The sequence below is a fragment of the Pristiophorus japonicus genome, chromosome 19 (assembly GCF_044704955.1).
Source record: "Pristiophorus japonicus isolate sPriJap1 chromosome 19, sPriJap1.hap1, whole genome shotgun sequence".
NCBI lineage: Eukaryota > Metazoa > Chordata > Chondrichthyes > Pristiophoridae > Pristiophorus > Pristiophorus japonicus.
Window position 1 is genome coordinate 44,474,917 of NC_091995.1, and position 16,436 is coordinate 44,491,352.

Genomic DNA, 16,436 nt, shown 5'->3' on the forward strand with positions numbered 1-16,436 from the left:
GTTGCTCAACAAAATCCTTGAGATGCTGCTGTAAGAACTGCTTGCAACCAGAGGCATCAGAAGTTCATTTCAACCTCAAGTAGAAATTGACAAATGTGATGGCTGGGAATCAAACCCAGGTCAACTGCTTGGAAGGCAACCATGCTTACCACTGCACCACCATCACACAACTGAAAAGCAACTTTGAAAAACCGCACAGTAATCCTGCAGCTTTTTCTGAAGCCGTTTTTGTTCCTTCTGATGCAATTCGACAGATTTGATGAAATGTAACATCACATGTAATGCAAGACAGACAGATAAAAGAAAGCATCGAAGGAACCAGCTAAAAATTGCAATATTTTGGTCACAATTAAATGAATTCCAGATTCACACAATGTATGTCAAGTGTCAACTGGGGATTCCTTCAACATTCTTCCCATCTTGTCTGCCTCTGCCCTCTCAGAGAGCAATTCCCCAGAATTTAACTGGAAATGACTCACTGATGTTGTTAAAGAATTTGGAACACTGCTGCTTGACTTGCAGGACCTGAGCCCAGCTCCGACATTGATGTCTTTGGTCACTGACAGCTCATACTACGAATTCGGGTAGCACTGTCGCCCATACATTATGACAGATTGATGACACATGGACTTTGCATTGCAAGAATTTGTACATGACCCTTTGAAAACAGGTTGCTCAACAAAATACTTGAGATGTTGCTATAAGAACTGCTTTCAACCAGAGGATCATTTCATCCTCAATTAAAAATGACAAATGTGATGGCTGCGAATCGAGCCCAGGTCAACTGCTTGGAAGGCAACCATGCTTACCACTGCACCACCAACAAACAACTGCAAACCAACTTTGATAAACCGCACAGTAATCCTGCAGCTTTTTCTGAAGCAGTTTTTGTTCCTTCTGATGCAATTCGACAGATTTGATGAAATGTAACATCACATGTAATGCAAGATAGACAGATAAAAGAAAGCATCGAAGGAACCAGCTAAAAATTGCAATATTTTGGTGACAATAAAATGAATTCCAGATTCACACAATGTATGTCAAGTGTCAAGTGGGGATTCCTTCAACATTCTTCCCATTTTGTCTGCCTCTGCCCACTCAGGGAGCAATTCCCCAGAATTTAACTGGAAATGACTCACTTATGTTGTTGAGGAATTTGAAACACTGCTGCTTGACTTGCAGGGCCTGAGCCCAGCTCCGACATTGATGTCTTTGGTGATTGACAACTCATAGTATGAATTCAGGTAGCACTGGTGCCAGTACATTATAACAGTTTGATGACACGCAGACTTTGCATTGCAAGCATTTGTGCATGACCCTTTGAAAACAGGTTGCTCAACAAAATCCTTGAGATGCTGCTGTAAGAACTGCTTGCAACCAGAGGCATCAGAAGTTCATTTCAACCTCAAGTAGAAATTGACAAATGTGATGGTTGGGAATCTAACCCAGGTCAACTGCTTGGAAGGCAACCATGCTTACCACTGCACCACCATCACACAACTGAAAAGCAACTTTGATAAACCGCACAGTAATCCTGCAGCTTTTTCTGAAGCCGTTTTTGTTCCTTCTGATGCAATTCGACAGATTTGATGAAATGTAACATCACATGTAATGCAAGATAGACAGATAAAAGAAAGCATCGAAGGAACCAGCTAAAAATTGCAATATTTTGGTCACAATTAAATGAATTCCAGATTCACACAATGTATGTCAAGTGTCAGCTGGGGATTCCTTCAACATTCTTCCCATCTTGTCTGCCTCTGCCCTCTCAGGGAGCAATTCCCCAGAATTTAACTGGAAATGACTCACTGATGTTGTTAAAGAATTTGGAACACTGCTGCTTGACTTGCAGGACCTGAGCCCAGCTCCGACAGTGATGTCTTTGGTCACTGACAGCTCATACTACGAATTCGGGTAGCACTGTCGCCCATACATTATGACAGCTTGATGACACATGGACTTTGCATTGCAAGAATTTGTACATGACCCTTTGAAAACAGGTTGCTCAACAAAATCATTGAGATGTTGCTTTAAGAACTGCTTGCAACCAGAGGATCATTTCATCCTCAAGTAGAAATGACAAACGTGATGGTTGGGAATCGAACCCAGGTCAACTGCTTGAAAGGCAACCATGTTTATCACTGCACCACCATCACACAACTGAAAGCAACTTTGATAAACCGCACAGTAATCCTGCAGCTTTTTCTGAAGCAGTTTTTGTTCCTTCTGATGCAATTCGACAGATTTGATGAAATGTAACATCACATGTAATGCAAGATAGACAGATAAAAGAAAGCATCGAAGGAACCAGCTGAAAATTGCAATATTTTGGTGACAATAAAATTAATTCCAGATTCACACAATGTATGTCAAGTGTCAAGTGGGGATTCCTTCAACATTCTTCCCATTTTGTCTGCCTCTGCCCACTCAGGGAGCAATTCCCCAGAATTTAACTGGAAATGACTCACTGATGTTGTTGAGGAATTTGAAACACTGCTGCTTGACTTGCAGGGCCTGAGCCCAGCTCCGACATTGATGTCTTTGGTGATTGACAACTCATAGTATGAATTCAGGTAGCACTGGTGCCAGTACATTATGACAGTTTGATGACACGCAGACTTTGCATTGCAAGCATTTGTGCATAACCCTTTGAAAACAGGTTGCTCAACAAAATCCTTGAGATGCTGCTGTAAGAACTGCTTGCAACCAGAGGCATCAGAAGTTCATTTCAACCTCAAGTAGAAATTGACAAATGTGATGGCTGGGAATCAAACCCAGGTCAACTGCTTGGAAGGCAACCATGCTTACCACTGCACCACCATCACACAACTGAAAAGCAACTTTGATAAACCGCACAGTAATCCTGCAGCTTTTTCTGAAGCCGTTTTTGTTCCTTCTGATGCAATTCGACAGATTTGATGAAATGTAACATCACATGTAATGCAAGGTAGACAGATAAAAGAAAGCATCGAAGGAACCAGCTAAAAATTGCAATTTTTTGGTCACAATTAAATGAATTCCAGATTCACACAATGTATGTCAAGTGTCAGCTGGGGATTCCTTCAACATTCTTCCCATCTTGTCTGCCTCTGCCCTCTCAGCGAGCAATTCCCCAGAATTTAACTGGAAATGACTCACTGATGTTGTTAAAGAATTTGGAACACTGCTGCTTGACTTGCAGGACCTGAGCCCAGCTCCGACATTGATGTCTTTGGTGATTGACAACTCATAGTATGAATTCAGGTAGCACTGGTGCCAGTACATTATGACAGTTTGATGACACGCAGAATTTGCATTGCAAGCATTTGTGCATGAGCCTTTGAAAACAGGTTGCTCAACAAAATCCTGGAGATGCTGCTGTAAGAACTGCTTGCAACCAGAGGTACATTTCAACCTCAAGTAGAAATTGACAAATGTGATGGCTGGGAATCGAACCCAGGTCAACTGCTTGGAAGGCAACCATGCTTACCACTGCACCACCATGACACAACTGAAAAGCAACTTTGATAAACCGCACAGTAATCCTGCAGCTTTTTCTGAAGCCGTTTTTGTTCCTTCTGATGCAATTCGACAGATTTGATGAAATGTAACATCACATGTAATGCAAGATAGACAGATAAAAGAAAGCATCGAAGGAACCAGCTAAAAATTGTAATATTTTGGTGACAATAAAATTAATTCCAGATTCACACAATGTATGTCAAGTGTCAAGTGGGGATTCCTTCAACATTCTTCCCATTTTGTCTGCCTCTGCCCACTCAGGGAGCAATTCCCCAGAATTTAACTGGAAATGACTCACTGATGTTGTTGAGGAATTTGAAACACTGCTGCTTGACTTGCAGGGCCTGAGCCCAGCTCCGACATTGATGTCTTTGGTGATTGACAACTCATAGTATGAATTCAGGTAGCACTGGTGCCAGTACATTATGACAGTTTGATGACACGCAGACTTTGCATTGCAAGCATTTGTGCATGACCCTTTGAAAACAGGTTGCTCAACAAAATCCTTGAGATGCTGCTGTAAGAACTGCTTGCAACCAGAGGCATCAGAAGTTCATTTCAACCTCAAGTAGAAATTGACAAATGTGATGGCTGGGAATCAAACCCAGGTCAACTGCTTGGAAGGCAACCATGCTTACCACTGCACCACCATCACACAACTGAAAAGCAACTTTGATAAACCGCACAGTAATCCTGCAGCTTTTTCTGAAGCCGTTTTTGTTCCTTCTGATGCAATTCGACAGATTTAATGAAAGGTAACATCACATGTAATGCAAGATAGACAGATAAAAGAAAGCATCGAAGGAACCAGCTAAAAATTGCAATTTTTTGGTCACAATTAAATGAATTCCAGATTCACACAATGTATGTCAAGTGTCAGCTGGGGATTCCTTCAACATTCTTCCCATCTTGTCTGCCTCTGCCGTCTCAGAGAGCAATTCCCCAGAATTTAACTGGAAATGACTCACTGATGTTGTTAAAGAATTTGGAACACTGCTGCTTGACTTGCAGGACCTGAGCCCAGCTCCGACATTGATGTCTTTGGTCACTGACAGCTCATACTACGAATTCGGGTAGCACTGTCGCCCATACATTATGACAGATTGATGACACATGGACTTTGCATTGCAAGAATTTGTACATGACCCTTTGAAAACAGGTTGCTCAACAAAATCCTTGAGATGTTGCTTTAAGAACTGCTTGCAACCAGAGGATCATTTCATCCTCAAGTAGAAATGACAAATGTGATGGTTGGGAATCGAACCCAGGTCAACTGCTTGAAAGGCAACCATGTTTATCACTGCACCACCATCACACAACTGAAAGCAACTTTGATAAACCGCACAGTAATCCTGCAGCTTTTTCTGAAGCAGTTTTTGTTCCTTCTGATGCAATTCGACAGATTTGATGAAATGTAACATCACATGTAATGCAAGATAGACAGATAAAAGAAAGCATCGAAGGAACCAGCTGAAAATTGCAATATTTTGGTGACAATAAAATTAATTCCAGATTCACACAATGTATGTCAAGTGTCAAGTGGGGATTCCTTCAACATTCTTCCCATTTTGTCTGCCTCTGCCCACTCAGGGAGCAATTCCCCAGAATTTAACTGGAAATGACTCACTGATGTTGTTGAGGAATTTGAAACACTGCTGCTTGACTTGCAGGGCCTGAGCCTAGCTCCGACATTGATGTATTTGGTGATTGACAACTCATAGTATGAATTCAGGTAGCACTGGTGCCAGCACATTATGACAGTTTGATGACACGCAGACTTTGCATTGCAAGCATTTGTGCATGACCCTTTGAAAACAGGTTGCTCAACAAAATCCTTGAGATGCTGCTGTAAGAACTGCTTGCAACCAGAGGCATCAGAAGTTCATTTCAACCTCAAGTAGAAATTGACAAATGTGATGGCTGGGAATCAAACCCAGGTCAACTGCTTGGAAGGCAACCATGCTTACCACTGCACCACCATCACACAACTGAAAAGCAACTTCGATAAACCGCACAGTAATCCTGCAGCTTTTTCTGAAGCCGTTTTTGTTCCTTCTGATGCAATTCGACAGATTTGATGAAATGTAACATCACATGTAATGCAAGATAGACAGATAAAAGAAAGCATCGAAGGAACCAGCTAAAAATTGCAATATTTTGGTGACAATTAAATGAATTCCAGATTCACACAATGTATGTCAAGTGTCAGCTGGGGATTCCTTCAACATTCTTCCCATCTTGTCTGCCTCTGCCCTCTCAGAGAGCAATTCCCCAGAATTTAACTGGAAATGACTCACTGATGTTGTTAAAGAATTTGGAACACTGCTGCTTGACTTGCAGGACCTGAGCCCAGCTCCGACATTGATGTCTTTGGTCACTGACAGCTCATACTACGAATTCGGGTAGCACTGTCGCCCATACATTATGACAGATTGATGACACATGGACTTTGCATTGCAAGAATTTGTACATGACCCTTTGAAAACAGGTTGCTCAACAAAATCCTTGAGATGTTGCTTTAAGAACTGCTTGCAACCAGAGGATCATTTCATCCTCAAGTAGAAATGACAAATGTGATGGTTGGGAATCGAACCCAGGTCAACTGCTTGAAAGGCAACCATGTTTATCACTGCACCACCATCACACAACTGAAAGCAACTTTGATAAACCGCACAGTAATCCTGCAGCTTTTTCTGAAGCAGTTTTTGTTCCTTCTGATGCAATTCGACAGATTTGATGAAATGTAACATCACATGTAATGCAAGATAGACAGATAAAAGAAAGCATCGAAGGAACCAGCTGAAAATTGCAATATTTTGGTGACAATAAAATTAATTCCAGATTCACACAATGTATGTCAAGTGTCAAGTGGGGATTCCTTCAACATTCTTCCCATTTTGTCTGCCTCTGCCCACTCAGGGAGCAATTCCCCAGAATTTAACTGGAAATGACTCACTGATGTTGTTGAGGAATTTGAAACACTGCTGCTTGACTTGCAGGGCCTGAGCCCAGCTCCGACATTGATGTCTTTGGTGATTGACAACTCATAGTATGAATTCAGGTAGCACTGGTGCCAGTACATTATGACAGTTTGATGACACGCAGACTTTGCATTGCAAGCATTTGTGCATGACCCTTTGAAAACAGGTTGCTCAACAAAATCCTTGAGATGCTGCTGTAAGAACTGCTTTCAACCAGAGGCATCAGAAGTTCATTTCAACCTCAAGTAGAAATTGACAAATGTGATGGCTGGGAATCAAACCCAGGTCAACTGCTTGGAAGGCAACCATGCTTACCACTGCACCACCATCACACAACTGAAAGCAACTTTGATAAACCGCACAGTAATCCTGCAGCTTTTTCTGAAGCCGTTTTTGTTCCTTCTGATGCAATTCGACAGATTTGATGAAATGTAACATCACATGTAATGCAAGATAGACAGATAAAAGAAAGCATCGAAGGAACCAGCTGAAAATTGCAATATTTTGGTGACAATAAAATTAATTCCAGATTCACACAATGTATGTCAAGTGTCCAGTGGGGATTCCTTCAACATTCTTCCCATTTTGTCTGCCTCTGCCCACTCAGGGAGCAATTCCCCAGAATTTAACTGGAAATGACTCACTGATGTTGTTGAGGAATTTGAAACACTGCTGCTTGACTTGCAGGGCCTGAGCCCAGCTCCGACATTGATGTCTTTGGTGATTGACAACTCATAGTATGAATTCAGGTAGCACTGGTGCCAGCACATTATGACAGTTTGATGACACGCAGACTTTGCATTGCAAGCATTTGTGCATGACCCTTTGAAAACAGGTTGCTCAACAAAATCCTTGAGATGCTGCTGTAAGAACTGCTTGCAACCAGAGGCATCAGAAGTTCATTTCAACCTCAAGTAGAAATTGACAAATGTGATGGCTGGGAATCAAACCCAGGTCAACTGCTTGGAAGGCAACCATGCTTACCACTGCACCACCATCACACAACTGAAAAGCAACTTTGATAAACCGCACAGTAATCCTGCAGCTTTTTCTGAAGCCGTTTTTGTTCCTTCTGATGCAATTCGACAGATTTGATGAAATGTAACATCACATGTAATGCAAGACAGACAGATAAAAGAAAGCATCGAAGGAACCAGCTAAAAATTGCAATATTTTGGTCACAATTAAATGAATTCCAGATTCACACAATGTATGTCAAGTGTCAACTGGGGATTCCTTCAACATTCTTCCCATCTTGTCTGCCTCTGCCCTCTCAGAGAGCAATTCCCCAGAATTTAACTGGAAATGACTCACTGATGTTGTTAAAGAATTTGGAACACTGCTGCTTGACTTGCAGGACCTGAGCCCAGCTCCGACATTGATGTCTTTGGTCACTGACAGCTCATACTACGAATTCGGGTAGCACTGTCGCCCATACATTATGACAGATTGATGACACATGGACTTTGCATTGCAAGAATTTGTACATGACCCTTTGAAAACAGGTTGCTCAACAAAATACTTGAGATGTTGCTATAAGAACTGCTTTCAACCAGAGGATCATTTCATCCTCAATTAAAAATGACAAATGTGATGGCTGCGAATCGAGCCCAGGTCAACTGCTTGGAAGGCAACCATGCTTACCACTGCACCACCAACAAACAACTGCAAACCAACTTTGATAAACCGCACAGTAATCCTGCAGCTTTTTCTGAAGCAGTTTTTGTTCCTTCTGATGCAATTCGACAGATTTGATGAAATGTAACATCACATGTAATGCAAGATAGACAGATAAAAGAAAGCATCGAAGGAACCAGCTAAAAATTGCAATATTTTGGTGACAATAAAATGAATTCCAGATTCACACAATGTATGTCAAGTGTCAAGTGGGGATTCCTTCAACATTCTTCCCATTTTGTCTGCCTCTGCCCACTCAGGGAGCAATTCCCCAGAATTTAACTGGAAATGACTCACTTATGTTGTTGAGGAATTTGAAACACTGCTGCTTGACTTGCAGGGCCTGAGCCCAGCTCCGACATTGATGTCTTTGGTGATTGACAACTCATAGTATGAATTCAGGTAGCACTGGTGCCAGTACATTATAACAGTTTGATGACACGCAGACTTTGCATTGCAAGCATTTGTGCATGACCCTTTGAAAACAGGTTGCTCAACAAAATCCTTGAGATGCTGCTGTAAGAACTGCTTGCAACCAGAGGCATCAGAAGTTCATTTCAACCTCAAGTAGAAATTGACAAATGTGATGGTTGGGAATCTAACCCAGGTCAACTGCTTGGAAGGCAACCATGCTTACCACTGCACCACCATCACACAACTGAAAAGCAACTTTGATAAACCGCACAGTAATCCTGCAGCTTTTTCTGAAGCCGTTTTTGTTCCTTCTGATGCAATTCGACAGATTTGATGAAATGTAACATCACATGTAATGCAAGATAGACAGATAAAAGAAAGCATCGAAGGAACCAGCTAAAAATTGCAATATTTTGGTCACAATTAAATGAATTCCAGATTCACACAATGTATGTCAAGTGTCAGCTGGGGATTCCTTCAACATTCTTCCCATCTTGTCTGCCTCTGCCCTCTCAGGGAGCAATTCCCCAGAATTTAACTGGAAATGACTCACTGATGTTGTTAAAGAATTTGGAACACTGCTGCTTGACTTGCAGGACCTGAGCCCAGCTCCGACATTGATGTCTTTGGTCACTGACAGCTCATACTACGAATTCGGGTAGCACTGTCGCCCATACATTATGACAGATTGATGACACATGGACTTTGCATTGCAAGAATTTGTACATGACCCTTTGAAAACAGGTTGCTCAACAAAATCATTGAGATGTTGCTTTAAGAACTGCTTGCAACCAGAGGATCATTTCATCCTCAAGTAGAAATGACAAACGTGATGGTTGGGAATCGAACCCAGGTCAACTGCTTGAAAGGCAACCATGTTTATCACTGCACCACCATCACACAACTGAAAGCAACTTTGATAAACCGCACAGTAATCCTGCAGCTTTTTCTGAAGCAGTTTTTGTTCCTTCTGATGCAATTCGACAGATTTGATGAAATGTAACATCACATGTAATGCAAGATAGACAGATAAAAGAAAGCATCGAAGGAACCAGCTGAAAATTGCAATATTTTGGTGACAATAAAATTAATTCCAGATTCACACAATGTATGTCAAGTGTCAAGTGGGGATTCCTTCAACATTCTTCCCATTTTGTCTGCCTCTGCCCACTCAGGGAGCAATTCCCCAGAATTTAACTGGAAATGACTCACTGATGTTGTTGAGGAATTTGAAACACTGCTGCTTGACTTGCAGGGCCTGAGCCCAGCTCCGACATTGATGTCTTTGGTGATTGACAACTCATAGTATGAATTCAGGTAGCACTGGTGCCAGCACATTATGACAGTTTGATGACACGCAGACTTTGCATTGCAAGCATTTGTGCATGACCCTTTGAAAACAGGTTGCTCAACAAAATCCTTGAGATGCTGCTGTAAGAACTGCTTGCAACCAGAGGCATCAGAAGTTCATTTCAACCTCAAGTAGAAATTGACAAATGTGATGGCTGGGAATCAAACCCAGGTCAACTGCTTGGAAGGCAACCATGCTTACCACTGCACCACCATCACACAACTGAAAGCAACTTTGATAAACCGCACAGTAATCCTGCAGCTTTTTCTGAAGCCGTTTTTGTTCCTTCTGATGCAATTCGACAGATTTGATGAAATGTAACATCACATGTAATGCAAGATAGACAGATAAAAGAAAGCATCGAAGGAACCAGCTGAAAATTGCAATATTTTGGTGACAATAAAATTAATTCCAGATTCACACAATGTATGTCAAGTGTCCAGTGGGGATTCCTTCAACATTCTTCCCATTTTGTCTGCCTCTGCCCACTCAGGGAGCAATTCCCCAGAATTTAACTGGAAATGACTCACTGATGTTGTTGAGGAATTTGAAACACTGCTGCTTGACTTGCAGGGCCTGAGCCCAGCTCCGACATTGATGTCTTTGGTGATTGACAACTCATAGTATGAATTCAGGTAGCACTGGTGCCAGTACATTATGACAGTTTGATGACACGCAGACTTTGCATTGCAAGCATTTGTGCATGACCCTTTGAAAACAGGTTGCTCAACAAAATCCTTGAGATGCTGCTGTAAGAACTGCTTGCAACCAGAGGCATCAGAAGTTCATTTCAACCTCAAGTAGAAATTGACAAATGTGATGGCTGGGAATCAAACCCAGGTCAACTGCTTGGAAGGCAACCATGCTTACCACTGCACCACCATCACACAACTGAAAAGCAACTTTGATAAACCGCACAGTAATCCTGCAGCTTTTTCTGAAGCCGTTTTTGTTCCTTCTGATGCAATTCGACAGATTTGATGAAATGTAACATCACATGTAATGCAAGGTAGACAGATAAAAGAAAGCATCGAAGGAACCAGCTAAAAATTGCAATTTTTTGGTCACAATTAAATGAATTCCAGATTCACACAATGTATGTCAAGTGTCAGCTGGGGATTCCTTCAACATTCTTCCCATCTTGTCTGCCTCTGCCCTCTCAGCGAGCAATTCCCCAGAATTTAACTGGAAATGACTCACTGATGTTGTTAAAGAATTTGGAACACTGCTGCTTGACTTGCAGGACCTGAGCCCAGCTCCGACATTGATGTCTTTGGTGATTGACAACTCATAGTATGAATTCAGGTCGCACTGGTGCCAGTACATTATGACAGTTTGATGACACGCAGAATTTGCATTGCAAGCATTTGTGCATGAGCCTTTGAAAACAGGTTGCTCAACAAAATCCTGGAGATGCTGCTGTAAGAACTGCTTGCAACCAGAGGTACATTTCAACCTCAAGTAGAAATTGACAAATGTGATGGCTGGGAATCGAACCCAGGTCAACTGCTTGGAAGGCAACCATGCTTACCACTGCACCACCATCACACAACTGAAAAGCAACTTTGATAAACCGCACAGTAATCCTGCAGCTTTTTCTGAAGCCGTTTTTGTTCCTTCTGATGCAATTCGACAGATTTGATGAAATGTAACATCACATGTAATGCAAGATAGACAGATAAAAGAAAGCATCGAAGGAACCAGCTAAAAATTGTAATATTTTGGTGACAATAAAATTAATTCCAGATTCACACAATGTATGTCAAGTGTCAAGTGGGGATTCCTTCAACATTCTTCCCATTTTGTCTGCCTCTGCCCACTCAGGGAGCAATTCCCCAGAATTTAACTGGAAATGACTCACTGATGTTGTTGAGGAATTTGAAACACTGCTGCTTGACTTGCAGGGCCTGAGCCCAGCTCCGACATTGATGTCTTTGGTGATTGACAACTCATAGTATGAATTCAGGTAGCACTGGTGCCAGTACATTATGACAGTTTGATGACACGCAGACTTTGCATTGCAAGCATTTGTGCATGACCCTTTGAAAACAGGTTGCTCAACAAAATCCTTGAGATGCTGCTGTAAGAACTGCTTGCAACCAGAGGCATCAGAAGTTCATTTCAACCTCAAGTAGAAATTGACAAATGTGATGGCTGGGAATCAAACCCAGGTCAACTGCTTGGAAGGCAACCATGCTTACCACTGCACCACCATCACACAACTGAAAAGCAACTTTGATAAACCGCACAGTAATCCTGCAGCTTTTTCTGAAGCCGTTTTTGTTCCTTCTGATGCAATTCGACAGATTTAATGAAAGGTAACATCACATGTAATGCAAGATAGACAGATAAAAGAAAGCATCGAAGGAACCAGCTAAAAATTGCAATTTTTTGGTCACAATTAAATGAATTCCAGATTCACACAATGTATGTCAAGTGTCAGCTGGGGATTCCTTCAACATTCTTCCCATCTTGTCTGCCTCTGCCCTCTCAGAGAGCAATTCCCCAGAATTTAACTGGAAATGACTCACTGATGTTGTTAAAGAATTTGGAACACTGCTGCTTGACTTGCAGGACCTGAGCCCAGCTCCGACATTGATGTCTTTGGTCACTGACAGCTCATACTACGAATTCGGGTAGCACTGTCGCCCATACATTATGACAGATTGATGACACATGGACTTTGCATTGCAAGAATTTGTACATGACCCTTTGAAAACAGGTTGCTCAACAAAATCCTTGAGATGTTGCTTTAAGAACTGCTTGCAACCAGAGGATCATTTCATCCTCAAGTAGAAATGACAAATGTGATGGTTGGGAATCGAACCCAGGTCAACTGCTTGAAAGGCAACCATGTTTATCACTGCACCACCATCACACAACTGAAAGCAACTTTGATAAACCGCACAGTAATCCTGCAGCTTTTTCTGAAGCAGTTTTTGTTCCTTCTGATGCAATTCGACAGATTTGATGAAATGTAACATCACATGTAATGCAAGATAGACAGATAAAAGAAAGCATCGAAGGAACCAGCTGAAAATTGCAATATTTTGGTGACAATAAAATTAATTCCAGATTCACACAATGTATGTCAAGTGTCAAGTGGGGATTCCTTCAACATTCTTCCCATTTTGTCTGCCTCTGCCCACTCAGGGAGCAATTCCCCAGAATTTAACTGGAAATGACTCACTGATGTTGTTGAGGAATTTGAAACACTGCTGCTTGACTTGCAGGGCCTGAGCCTAGCTCCGACATTGATGTCTTTGGTGATTGACAACTCATAGTATGAATTCAGGTAGCACTGGTGCCAGCACATTATGACAGTTTGATGACACGCAGACTTTGCATTGCAAGCATTTGTGCATGACCCTTTGAAAACAGGTTGCTCAACAAAATCCTTGAGATGCTGCTGTAAGAACTGCTTGCAACCAGAGGCATCAGAAGTTCATTTCAACCTCAAGTAGAAATTGACAAATGTGATGGCTGGGAATCAAACCCAGGTCAACTGCTTGGAAGGCAACCATGCTTACCACTGCACCACCATCACACAACTGAAAAGCAACTTCGATAAACCGCACAGTAATCCTGCAGCTTTTTCTGAAGCCGTTTTTGTTCCTTCTGATGCAATTCGACAGATTTGATGAAATGTAACATCACATGTAATGCAAGATAGACAGATAAAAGAAAGCATCGAAGGAACCAGCTAAAAATTGCAATATTTTGGTGACAATTAAATGAATTCCAGATTCACACAATGTATGTCAAGTGTCAGCTGGGGATTCCTTCAACATTCTTCCCATCTTGTCTGCCTCTGCCCTCTCAGAGAGCAATTCCCCAGAATTTAACTGGAAATGACTCACTGATGTTGTTAAAGAATTTGGAACACTGCTGCTTGACTTGCAGGACCTGAGCCCAGCTCCGACATTGATGTCTTTGGTCACTGACAGCTCATACTACGAATTCGGGTAGCACTGTCGCCCATACATTATGACAGATTGATGACACATGGACTTTGCATTGCAAGAATTTGTACATGACCCTTTGAAAACAGGTTGCTCAACAAAATCCTTGAGATGTTGCTTTAAGAACTGCTTGCAACCAGAGGATCATTTCATCCTCAAGTAGAAATGACAAATGTGATGGTTGGGAATCGAACCCAGGTCAACTGCTTGAAAGGCAACCATGTTTATCACTGCACCACCATCACACAACTGAAAGCAACTTTGATAAACCGCACAGTAATCCTGCAGCTTTTTCTGAAGCAGTTTTTGTTCCTTCTGATGCAATTCGACAGATTTGATGAAATGTAACATCACATGTAATGCAAGATAGACAGATAAAAGAAAGCATCGAAGGAACCAGCTGAAAATTGCAATATTTTGGTGACAATAAAATTAATTCCAGATTCACACAATGTATGTCAAGTGTCAAGTGGGGATTCCTTCAACATTCTTCCCATTTTGTCTGCCTCTGCCCACTCAGGGAGCAATTCCCCAGAATTTAACTGGAAATGACTCACTGATGTTGTTGAGGAATTTGAAACACTGCTGCTTGACTTGCAGGGCCTGAGCCCAGCTCCGACATTGATGTCTTTGGTGATTGACAACTCATAGTATGAATTCAGGTAGCACTGGTGCCAGCACATTATGACAGTTTGATGACACGCAGACTTTGCATTGCAAGCATTTGTGCATGACCCTTTGAAAACAGGTTGCTCAACAAAATCCTTGAGATGCTGCTGTAAGAACTGCTTGCAACCAGAGGCATCAGAAGTTCATTTCAACCTCAAGTAGAAATTGACAAATGTGATGGCTGGGAATCAAACCCAGGTCAACTGCTTGGAAGGCAACCATGCTTACCACTGCACCACCATCACACAACTGAAAAGCAACTTTGATAAACCGCACAGTAATCCTGCAGCTTTTTCTGAAGCCGTTTTTGTTCCTTCTGATGCAATTCGACAGATTTGATGAAATGTAACATCACATGTAATGCAAGACAGACAGATAAAAGAAAGCATCGAAGGAACCAGCTAAAAATTGCAATATTTTGGTCACAATTAAATGAATTCCAGATTCACACAATGTATGTCAAGTGTCAACTGGGGATTCCTTCAACATTCTTCCCATCTTGTCTGCCTCTGCCCTCTCAGAGAGCAATTCCCCAGAATTTAACTGGAAATGACTCACTGATGTTGTTAAAGAATTTGGAACACTGCTGCTTGACTTGCAGGACCTGAGCCCAGCTCCGACATTGATGTCTTTGGTCACTGACAGCTCATACTACGAATTCGGGTAGCACTGTCGCCCATACATTATGACAGATTGATGACACATGGACTTTGCATTGCAAGAATTTGTACATGACCCTTTGAAAACAGGTTGCTCAACAAAATACTTGAGATGTTGCTATAAGAACTGCTTTCAACCAGAGGATCATTTCATCCTCAATTAAAAATGACAAATGTGATGGCTGCGAATCGAGCCCAGGTCAACTGCTTGGAAGGCAACCATGCTTACCACTGCACCACCAACAAACAACTGCAAACCAACTTTGATAAACCGCACAGTAATCCTGCAGCTTTTTCTGAAGCAGTTTTTGTTCCTTCTGATGCAATTCGACAGATTTGATGAAATGTAACATCACATGTAATGCAAGATAGACAGATAAAAGAAAGCATCGAAGGAACCAGCTAAAAATTGCAATATTTTGGTGACAATAAAATGAATTCCAGATTCACACAATGTATGTCAATTGTCAAGTGGGGATTCCTTCAACATTCTTCCCATTTTGTCTGCCTCTGCCCACTCAGGGAGCAATTCCCCAGAATTTAACTGGAAATGACTCACTTATGTTGTTGAGGAATTTGAAACACTGCTGCTTGACTTGCAGGGCCTGAGCCCAGCTCCGACATTGATGTCTTTGGTGATTGACAACTCATAGTATGAATTCAGGTAGCACTGGTGCCAGTACATTATAACAGTTTGATGACACGCAGACTTTGCATTGCAAGCATTTGTGCATGACCCTTTGAAAACAGGTTGCTCAACAAAATCCTTGAGATGCTGCTGTAAGAACTGCTTGCAACCAGAGGCATCAGAAGTTCATTTCAACCTCAAGTAGAAATTGACAAATGTGATGGTTGGGAATCTAACCCAGGTCAACTGCTTGGAAGGCAACCATGCTTACCACTGCACCACCATCACACAACTGAAAAGCAACTTTGATAAACCGCACAGTAATCCTGCAGCTTTTTCTGAAGCCGTTTTTGTTCCTTCTGATGCAATTCGGCAGATTTGATGAAATGTAACATCACATGTAATGCAAGATAGACAGATAAAAGAAAGCATCGAAGGAACCAGCTAAAAATTGCAATATTTTGGTCACAATTAAATGAATTCCAGATTCACACAATGTATGTCAAGTGTCAGCTGGGGATTCCTTCAACATTCTTCCCATCTTGTCTGCCTCTGCCCTCTCAGGGAGCAATTCCCCAGAATTTAACTGGAAAT

At 41.8% G+C, this 16,436-nt stretch overlaps 17 non-coding genes across 17 annotated transcripts; all 17 read right to left on the reverse strand.

The window, feature by feature from the left end:
- Positions 1 to 94: 94 nt before the first annotated feature.
- Positions 95 to 166, reverse strand: trnag-ucc (transfer RNA glycine (anticodon UCC)). Its single transcript has one exon. It is a non-coding gene; the product is annotated as a tRNA-Gly (tRNA).
- A 2,587-nt stretch (positions 167 to 2,753) lies between these two features.
- Positions 2,754 to 2,825, reverse strand: trnag-ucc (transfer RNA glycine (anticodon UCC)). The gene has a single exon. It is a non-coding gene; the product is annotated as a tRNA-Gly (tRNA).
- Positions 2,826 to 3,414: 589 nt separating this feature from the next.
- trnag-ucc (transfer RNA glycine (anticodon UCC)) lies at positions 3,415 to 3,486 on the reverse strand. The gene has a single exon. It is a non-coding gene; the product is annotated as a tRNA-Gly (tRNA).
- Positions 3,487 to 4,084: 598 nt separating this feature from the next.
- On the reverse strand, positions 4,085 to 4,156 carry trnag-ucc (transfer RNA glycine (anticodon UCC)). Its single transcript has one exon. It is a non-coding gene; the product is annotated as a tRNA-Gly (tRNA).
- Positions 4,157 to 4,744: 588 nt separating this feature from the next.
- Positions 4,745 to 4,816, reverse strand: trnae-uuc (transfer RNA glutamic acid (anticodon UUC)). Its single transcript has one exon. It is a non-coding gene; the product is annotated as a tRNA-Glu (tRNA).
- Positions 4,817 to 5,413: 597 nt separating this feature from the next.
- On the reverse strand, positions 5,414 to 5,485 carry trnag-ucc (transfer RNA glycine (anticodon UCC)). The gene has a single exon. It is a non-coding gene; the product is annotated as a tRNA-Gly (tRNA).
- A 588-nt stretch (positions 5,486 to 6,073) lies between these two features.
- On the reverse strand, positions 6,074 to 6,145 carry trnae-uuc (transfer RNA glutamic acid (anticodon UUC)). The gene has a single exon. It is a non-coding gene; the product is annotated as a tRNA-Glu (tRNA).
- A 597-nt stretch (positions 6,146 to 6,742) lies between these two features.
- trnag-ucc (transfer RNA glycine (anticodon UCC)) lies at positions 6,743 to 6,814 on the reverse strand. The gene has a single exon. It is a non-coding gene; the product is annotated as a tRNA-Gly (tRNA).
- Positions 6,815 to 7,411: 597 nt separating this feature from the next.
- Positions 7,412 to 7,483, reverse strand: trnag-ucc (transfer RNA glycine (anticodon UCC)). Its single transcript has one exon. It is a non-coding gene; the product is annotated as a tRNA-Gly (tRNA).
- A 2,587-nt stretch (positions 7,484 to 10,070) lies between these two features.
- On the reverse strand, positions 10,071 to 10,142 carry trnag-ucc (transfer RNA glycine (anticodon UCC)). The gene has a single exon. It is a non-coding gene; the product is annotated as a tRNA-Gly (tRNA).
- Positions 10,143 to 10,739: 597 nt separating this feature from the next.
- trnag-ucc (transfer RNA glycine (anticodon UCC)) lies at positions 10,740 to 10,811 on the reverse strand. Its single transcript has one exon. It is a non-coding gene; the product is annotated as a tRNA-Gly (tRNA).
- Positions 10,812 to 11,400: 589 nt separating this feature from the next.
- trnag-ucc (transfer RNA glycine (anticodon UCC)) lies at positions 11,401 to 11,472 on the reverse strand. The gene has a single exon. It is a non-coding gene; the product is annotated as a tRNA-Gly (tRNA).
- Positions 11,473 to 12,070: 598 nt separating this feature from the next.
- Positions 12,071 to 12,142, reverse strand: trnag-ucc (transfer RNA glycine (anticodon UCC)). Its single transcript has one exon. It is a non-coding gene; the product is annotated as a tRNA-Gly (tRNA).
- Positions 12,143 to 12,730: 588 nt separating this feature from the next.
- Positions 12,731 to 12,802, reverse strand: trnae-uuc (transfer RNA glutamic acid (anticodon UUC)). Its single transcript has one exon. It is a non-coding gene; the product is annotated as a tRNA-Glu (tRNA).
- A 597-nt stretch (positions 12,803 to 13,399) lies between these two features.
- trnag-ucc (transfer RNA glycine (anticodon UCC)) lies at positions 13,400 to 13,471 on the reverse strand. The gene has a single exon. It is a non-coding gene; the product is annotated as a tRNA-Gly (tRNA).
- Positions 13,472 to 14,059: 588 nt separating this feature from the next.
- On the reverse strand, positions 14,060 to 14,131 carry trnae-uuc (transfer RNA glutamic acid (anticodon UUC)). The gene has a single exon. It is a non-coding gene; the product is annotated as a tRNA-Glu (tRNA).
- Positions 14,132 to 14,728: 597 nt separating this feature from the next.
- Positions 14,729 to 14,800, reverse strand: trnag-ucc (transfer RNA glycine (anticodon UCC)). The gene has a single exon. It is a non-coding gene; the product is annotated as a tRNA-Gly (tRNA).
- Positions 14,801 to 16,436: the final 1,636 nt, after the last annotated feature.